Source organism: Trichechus manatus, unplaced genomic scaffold (assembly GCF_000243295.1).
Source record: "Trichechus manatus latirostris isolate Lorelei unplaced genomic scaffold, TriManLat1.0 scaffold00002, whole genome shotgun sequence".
Taxonomy (NCBI): domain Eukaryota; kingdom Metazoa; phylum Chordata; class Mammalia; order Sirenia; family Trichechidae; genus Trichechus; species Trichechus manatus.
The window spans coordinates 9,976,337-9,984,727 of NW_004443938.1; the positions used below are offsets into that span (position 1 = coordinate 9,976,337).

General features: G+C 44.2%; 1 protein-coding gene across 1 annotated transcript in view; it reads left to right on the top strand.

The window, feature by feature from the left end:
• Positions 1–4,015: 4,015 nt before the first annotated feature.
• The window catches only part of AGPAT4 (1-acylglycerol-3-phosphate O-acyltransferase 4), an 89,359-nt gene continuing 84,983 nt past the window's right edge, over positions 4,016–8,391 (top strand). Inside the window, exon 1 of the mRNA XM_004368944.2 lies at positions 4,016–4,094. The gene's annotated coding sequence lies outside the window, so the exon portion shown is untranslated. The remainder of the gene's footprint in view (positions 4,095–8,391) is intronic.

An 8,391-nucleotide genomic window follows, 5' to 3' on the forward strand; every position in this document is an offset into this window, starting at 1 on the left:
ACCAATGGTCTCTTCAAGGCAATCTAGACTTTTACTATTAGGAAAAACTAAACCTGTTGCCAAGAAGTCAATTCCAACTCATAGCGACCCTATAGGACAGAGTAGAACTACCCCATAGAGTTTCCAAGGAGTGCCTGGTAGATTCAAACTGCCAGCCTTTTGGTTAGCAGCCGTAGCTCTTAACCACTATGCCACCAGGGTTTCCTGTTAGGTACCTTAAAACTCTTTCAGTGGCTACCTATTACCCAACTCCAAAACCACTTCCACGTTTTAGGTATCTGTTAGAGCAGCACCCACTCTTCTAGTATCCAATTCTGTCTTAGTTACCTAGTGCTGCTATAACAGAAATACTACAAGTGGGGACTTTAAAAGACAGAAATTTATTTCCTCACAGTTTAGGAGGCTACAAGGTTGAACCCAGGGTGCCAGCTCTAGGGGAAGGCTTTTGTTCTCTGTCATTTCTGGAGGAAGGCCCTTGTCTCTTTCGAGCTTCTGCTTTGTGTGGCTTGACATCTCTCTTCCCCCATCTCTGCTGCTATTGCTTGCTTACTTAATCTCCTTTATATTTCAAAAGAGATTAACTGAAGACACATCCTACACTAATCCTGCCTCATTAACATAACAAAGAAAATCCATTCCCCAATGCGATTATAATCACAAGCACAGAGGATAGGATTTACAACACATATTTTGGGGGGATACAGTTCAATCCATAACACTTCCCATATATGTCTCATTTAAGCATCACGACTACCCCCATGAATTTTATGTATGGGCAAGCTAAGGCTCCAACAACTTAAGTAATGAATTAGGACTCTTTGCTGCAAATAACAAAAACAATCTGAGCTAGTTAAAGGAGAATGAAGGGCTTTACTATCAGGATATAGGAGACCCTTATGGTGAGCACTGCATGGGAGAAGGGGAAGAGCAGAAGCAACGAGGGGAATTGAGATCCTCCCCTTTTTGGCCATCTCACGAAAATCAGCCACAAAGCTAAGCTTCATGGAACTAGACTTGGCTTTGGCTTGACACCAAGTTAAAATGGATGGTCTTGGAGAAAAGATAGCCTACACCTTTTGCCAGATTTGGTCTAATAGTTGCCAAATTCCAAGGCTAATTTTCTTTGGGGATAAACTCAGATGGCAAAGAGTATAGATGAACTTTTAATAACTTGATGGAATTCTACGGAGTATAGCTATTAAAAGCACATCCATGCTATACCATCAGGAGTTTAAAAAGAAGTTATCTTTTTAACAATTTCATGTCAATAGTTCCCTTTTCCAGATTTGTCTTTTAATCTGAAAGCCTAGGAAATGGGATGTTGAGAATTCTGAGGTAGGTGCACACAGAGAGAAGCAACCTTTGATGGTTACAAGGGAAGGGAGGGGTGGAGAGGGAAAAACTCTAACTAGTTGATAGGTACCCCACACATCTGTCAGTTTGTCATACTGTGGGGGCTTGCATGTTGCTGTGATGCTGGAAGCTGTGCTGCCGGTATTCATATACCAGCAGGGTCACCCATGGCAGATAGATTTCAGCTAAGCTTCCAGACAAAGACAGACTAGGAAGGAGGACCCAGCAGTCTACTTCTGAAAAGAATTAGCCAGTGAAAACCTTATGAATAGGAATGGAACATTGTCTGATATAGTACCGGAAGATGAGCCCCTCAGCTGCCTCCTCAAAGCAGAGTTGACCTTAATGACGTGGGTGGAATCAAGCTTTTGGGACCTTCTTCTGCTAATGTGGCACGACAAAATGAGAAGAAAAAACTGCAAACAGCCATTAACAAGTGGAACCTGGAATGTATGAAGCATGAATCTAGCAAAATAGAAGTAATAAAAAATGAAATGGAGTGCACAAACATTGATATCCTAGGCTTTCTTGTTGTTCTTGTCGGGTGCTGTCGAGTCGGTTTGGACTCATAGCAATGCTACGTGCTACAGAACAAAACACTACCCAGTCCTGCGCTACACTCACAATTGTTGTAGCTTGAGCCTATTTGTGCACCCACTGTGTCAGTCCATCTCATCGAAGGTCTTCTTCCTCTTTTTGCTGACCCTCTACTTTATCAAGCATAATGTCCTTCTCCAGGGACTGATCCCTTCTGACAACATGTCCAAAGTCTATAAGATGTAGTTTCGCCATCCTTACTTCTAAGGAACATTCTGGTTGTACTTCTTCCAAGACAGATTTGTTCATTCTTTTAGCAGTCCATGGTATATTCAATACTCTTCACCAACACCACAATTCAAAGGTGTTGATTCTCCTTCGGTCTTCCTTATTCATTGTTCAGCTTTCCCATGCATATGATGTGATTGAAAATATCATGGCTTGGGTCAGGCACACCTTAGTCTTCAAGGTGACATCTTTGCTTTTCCACACTTTAAAGAGGTCTTTTGCAGCAGATTTGCCCAGTGCAATGCATTTTTTTATTTTTTGACTACTGCTTCCATGGACGTTGATTGTGGATCCAAGTAAAATGAAATCCTTGATAACCTCAATCTTTTCTCTGTTTATCGTGATGTTGCTTATTGGTCCAGTTATGAGGATTTTTGTTATGCAATTTATGCAATTTTTCAGATTTTGAAATAAAATTCCCATTCAGAATTTAAATATGGAAAACAAACTAACTCTGCTTGAGAAGTGCTTTGAAAAACTCCTGCAATTTTCCATGAAACCTTGAAACAAATGGGTTTTAAAACATCATTTGAAAAGTTATGAGAGAGAACTTCTAAAAACTGCATTGACTACAAGAAACTTCTTATAAACATCTTTTATAACCGTTACTATATGGCCTAATTTATTTTCACACGGATATCAAAATAAGCCATTGCCACAAATCGTGTAACTGTTCTGAGGCTTTTTGAAGCCTCAGATGTCATCTATCCCCCCACCCCCCATCTTTGTTTTAAGGACCCCTCTCTCATTACACACCCTTAGCACCCAGTCCAAACCCTATTTCCTGAATTCTAAACGCCTTTTTCCCCAGCCCAACTGAAAGAACTCTTTCCATTGTCTCTGTCCTCAGGACATACTGTTTTGAGCACTTTGGGAGCTCTTAGTAATTCTGCAATGTGTTGTAATTATGTTTGAACATATTTCGTTCCTCCCCTGTAGATTGTAAACATCTAAAGAACAGGAATGAATGTGCAAATACACAAATATTATCTGTGAACCTGGGCGTAATAGTGAACATTTGAAGGGAACACATCTTACTTCTTTTGAAATAAAACAAATTTCTAGAAATGTTGGAAAGCTGGCATTTCTGGCGTTTCCACCGCCCACCGCCTTTTAAAGCTGGGCCCCCACTGTTTGTTGTAAAGGTTTCTCCCAGCACCTCTGTGCACCCTGGGGAAGTGCCACGTTGTGCACTGGCGCTCGACCTTGGCGCCTCGGTTGGATGGAGGAAATAAACCGACCTCCAAGCTTCTTGCACCTCAAGCCTTAGCATCTCAGATTCCTTGAGTTTGGAGTGTTATTTAGTGGAAGGTGCTTGGGGCTCTTCTGAGTGAAACGATCTCCTCCCAAACCAGGGTCCCCGGGAGAGGCGCGGGGAGGCTGGGATACGGGGATTTTATAAAACAAATGGGTTGCCCCCTGGCTGAATTCAATCCAAGCCGTTGGAGAACGATTCCCAGGTCAACACGCGGACGGGGCTGGAGTCGGTCGGCGCTTGGGCTGGAGGAGCCGTGTCACCGCGGATGCAACAGGGCTGGGGACCGGGGGCCGGAGAGAGGCCACTGAGCGGGCGTTGTGGGGGATTCTAGCAGGTTCCAGAGCCCGAGGTTGCAAACGTGAGTCCACTGCAGCACTCGCTCGCACTAATTGGAAGGGGCAGGAGTGACTCATGTTACACCGCTCGCTCTCCCCTCCCAGTAACTGCTAAAGTGCAGCTTTAAAAGGAAGTGACATGGGCGGGGAGAGACGTCAGCGAGGACCACTTTTTTCCCCTCCGAAGGGCCCACCCCGTGGGTGGAGTCTCGCGTATTCCGTCCAGTGTTGGCTGACTTACAGCTCCAGAAACTAGTGGCAGTTTGGGGCCCAGCCTCTCCTGTCGGCTCCTAAGTGCATGCGTCCAGGCGGCCGGACACGAGGTAGGTGCCACCGTGCCATCGGCGGCCGCTCCGCTCCGGGCGTGGCCGGGCTGAGTCCTCGGGTCTCTCGCCTGCTCTCCCGGGCTCGGTGCGCCGGGCAGGGGAGGCGCGCCCGGGGACAGAGGCAGGGGGCTGGGCGGGCGGCGGCCGCGGGGACAGTGAGGATGCGGGCGCGGCGCCCGGGAGGCCGAGGAGGCTGAGCTGCCGGCACAAAGGGACCGTCGCTTTGTGCTCGGCCGGGGGAGCGTGCCTGGCCGCGTGGTGCTCTCCAGCTGCTGCGCTGGGCTGCACTTACTACCTCCCCACCGCGGGCTGAAGCCTTTTCTGTGCACTAGGTGATGGTTGCTCATGCACACCGGCCGCTTCTGTGTAATGCAACATGTTCTTCCGTCTCTGGGGTTTCTATGGCAACCACAAAAATACCAGACCAAACGCAGCCCGGGTAGAAATGGATGCATGTGTCTTTGGTTGGGAGTTTGGTGCCTTCTGTGCTTGCAATGGCTTAGGGTTGCTACCGCCCAGTCTGGCTAGGTGGCTACCCCGCCTCACTTTCATTTTGGTTTTTCCCAAAGGCAGCAGGGCTGGGGGAGGGGGGTTGTCAAGGAAACGGGCCCTTGTAATTACCTCTTTATTTACCTAATTTGCTGCCTATGAATTTCTCCATCATATCTAGGAATTTAAAACGGAGGGCTTTGACGTTTTTGGAAGGCTTCCGTTTCGGCTTTGTAGAGAACCCAAAGGCTTCTCAATCTATGATGTTAATGCCTTGATCAACTTAAGGAGAAAGAACCCTCTTTGTGGGTGAGATGTTGGAATAAAGTTTGAGAGGGTGTTTGGACGTTAACACTGATAATGATGTGATTGCTGGCCCAGGTCTGCCTCAAAGACCAAGTACTTAAAAGACGAGTCTTTGCTCTAGTCTGAACTTATTTAGCACAAGATCTAAGTTCAACAAGTATGAGTGAGTAACAAACCGGGAACTGGACGGTGCAATTCACAATTGTGCGCTTAGCACGTTGTCTTCGTGTTGGCTGTCCATGTCGCTCACTCTCTTTATGGGGTGGGTTGATGGACTTGCTCTTCTTCAAAACTGTGAAGCCATTAACCCATCTGTGATGGTTAGTCAGCATCCTAAAATAATCCTCATTGAAAAAAAGCGTATCTTGAGAAAGGGAGAAAGTGTGTGTGTGCGTGTGTGTGCGTGTGTGTGTGTGTGCATGTGTGTGTGTGTGTGTGTGTAGGAGGTAGGGAGGGGGCAGAGGGAAGAGGAGCAACCAGAATCCTAAGTTTAAACTACTGAATTTTCTCAATAGTCTCTATGGAGAGTGAAATAATTGATTTTCTGGGGGGAAAAAAAAAGAAACATGGAAGAAAATTATTATCCACCTAGCAGTATTCAAAGTTAAATATAATTAGAGTCAAATAATGCATCTGTTAGAAAGAGATAGTCCAAATGGGCCTATTAACAGGCACCCGTTAAACTAACACTTGTATTCAGTACGTCTGAGGAAATGTTTGATAATGGACACCGTTCTTTTGATGAGCATCCCAAATTACCACGTTGTTGTTTTTAGGTGTTGTTGAGGTGATTCCAACTCATAGTGATGTGTGTCAGAGTAGAACTGCTCCATAGCGCTTTAACCATTGTGCCACCAAGGCTCCTGAGAATAGATAGGAGGAGAGAAAAAGGAATTCCTTTGCAGAAATTGCCCGTTATTCTTAGTGCTACTGAGTCGATTCCGACTCATGGCAACCCAGTGACAGAGTAGAACTGCTCCAGACGGTTTCCTAGGCTGTAATCTTTACAGAAGCAGATAGCCAGGTGTTTCTCCCATGGAGCCACTAAGTGGGTTTGAACTGCCAAACTTGCAGTTCATAGATGAGCGCTTAACTGTTTGCACCACTAGGGCTCCTAAATTATTAAATTAAACCCATTGTCATCAAGTCGATTCCAAATGAGTGACCTTATAGGACAGATTAGCATCTATAAAATAAATCAGTAATAATCTCATCCTTAATTCTTAAAATTGTCTATAATTTTGGAAAAAGATTTGTGAAGGTCATTTAGTCCTCACAATGTCTCCCACTACTGAAGCCAAAAGCATTACTGACAAACCTCAGAGTAACCCTGAAGGGTGGAAGCAGGAAGAAGATATGGTTTTAATGGTGCTATTTGTCAAGATCCTTATCTAAATATGTTATATAGATAATACATAGATATGCATAGATAGTTTTAGAAAATTTATTATAGTGCAAGGAGTCTTAAGTATACAGATACAAAAGTTATATGAAAATGGGGGCTAAATCACATGGAACAAAACTAACTGGAGCTAAATGAAGTTAAAAGCAAGAGAATTACTTAAAGGTCATAAAGCCAAGAAAAGTGTCATTCAAAAGATAAAACACTCATTTGGAAAAGGCTGTGTTAGTGCGCATGGAGAAGTGGTTGGTTGGTAGATGTTCGATGTTTTCAAAGAGTTCTGGAAAGCAGGAGTACTTGTTTCTAGTCTGAAATGGCTCTCAGAACCAAAACCCCATTGCCATCGAGTTGAGTCCAACTCTCAGTGACCCTCTAGGACAGAGTAGAACTGCCCCATAGGACTTCGAAGGAGCAGCTGGTGGATTCAAACTGAGACCTTTTGATTAGCAGGTGAACGCTTAACCACTGGGCCACCAAGGGTGTAGACTTCCTACTTGGTCCCCAGACATGACAGTCACACTTTAATAGCAGTTTCCAGACCTAGAATTTCACAGCAAAAAGCCTAATGGGATTAGAGTTCAAAGGAAAAGTAGCAAGAAGCATTTGGAAGCAAAACAACAACGTGCTTTTCTATGTGTGGGCCCTGAGTAAAGGTTAAACAAACAATTTGCAGCAGCCTGGAGAAGGGAAGAGGAGCTAGAGATGGATGCAAAGTGAATTTAGGGTCCTATGAACAAGCCATGCCAAGTAAGCGGCTTGCAGAGTGTGAGTTAGTCACCACTCGACTGTGATTTCACTCTGCAAATTCTCAACTTGCGTCTATGACATTTGCCAACAAAGTAGAAGTTGTTCTTTTTGCGAGGCTGTGCTCTCGAGTTTAAAATCCACTAAACAAGGGTGGCAGAATGTGTAGATGAGCAGACAGCCACCTAGAGCTTGGAAGAAACAGGGTAGAGCAAGTAAAAAGGGAGATGGGAAAGCGAGATGGAGCTAATCTGAGAAGAATACGATGAGGAATGGCTTTGTGAAGACTCAGAGGTTTTAAGGGAGAGGAAGCAACCAATTCAAGAGGAGGAAGGCCAAGTGCCCCAGATTCTAGGACGGAAGATAAGAGATGGATCGTGGTTCTTGGTTCAAGGTTCTTGTTCCAAGCAAGGTGAGGCCAGTCTTTGAGAGAGAAATGGGGCAGGTATACTCTGCTGGTGGAAGAACAAGTAAATACCAGTTCAGGGCCAGGTTATTTTTTTTTTTAAATCGGAACAAGAATGATCACTAAAAGAAAGACTGTGTGAGTAGAAGACAGAATCCTTCCTAACTCAATTGCATCTGAGCTAAAGCTCAAGAACTAAAGGCTCGACGTAAATCAGACTTTAAATAGAAATTTGGGGAGAGGGAACCCTAAAATCTTCCATGACATCATCCTAACCCATACCATTGCCATCACTTTAAACTGTGGCATGCTCAGATGAGCATTTGACAGACTTATTGTATTTTGCGCAATCCGCTGTATTCTGGAAAGGAGGTTTAATGTGTATGGGAGGAAGCTACTGTCACACACTTCTGAATGGTTGTTGACACTAAATGTTTAGAGAAACATGTGACCAAGTGTGGCTTAATTTTTGTGGAACATTACCCAGAGCCTGAGTGATTCTAATTCCATAATCTTTGTCTAAGACAGAATCGGTCTGGAAAGCAAGCTTTGGAACTCTGAAATTTGGCTTCATGCGTGGGCTAGGGAAGCTCTACAATCCCTGCCAAGGCCCCAGGAAAGAAGAAGCTTAGAGCATGAACTTATTCTTTGAACAAATATTTATCATGCACCTGTCGTATGCCAGGTGCTGTGGACACAAGTGTGAACAAACTAGACACAGTTTAAATAATTACCGTTTTCAAGTATCTGAAGATTTTAAAGGGAGATGCTTTGACTAGGCGATTTCCATTTTCCTCTAATGACGGAATAAGAGGAAATATCTCAAAACAAGAGCAATTTTTGGTGAACATGACCATGGAACAATCTTTCTAACCTGTCTTCTTTTATTTTCCAAGATATACTCTTGCTCCACAAAGATTTCCTGCTTCTTTTTTTTTTTTTTTTTT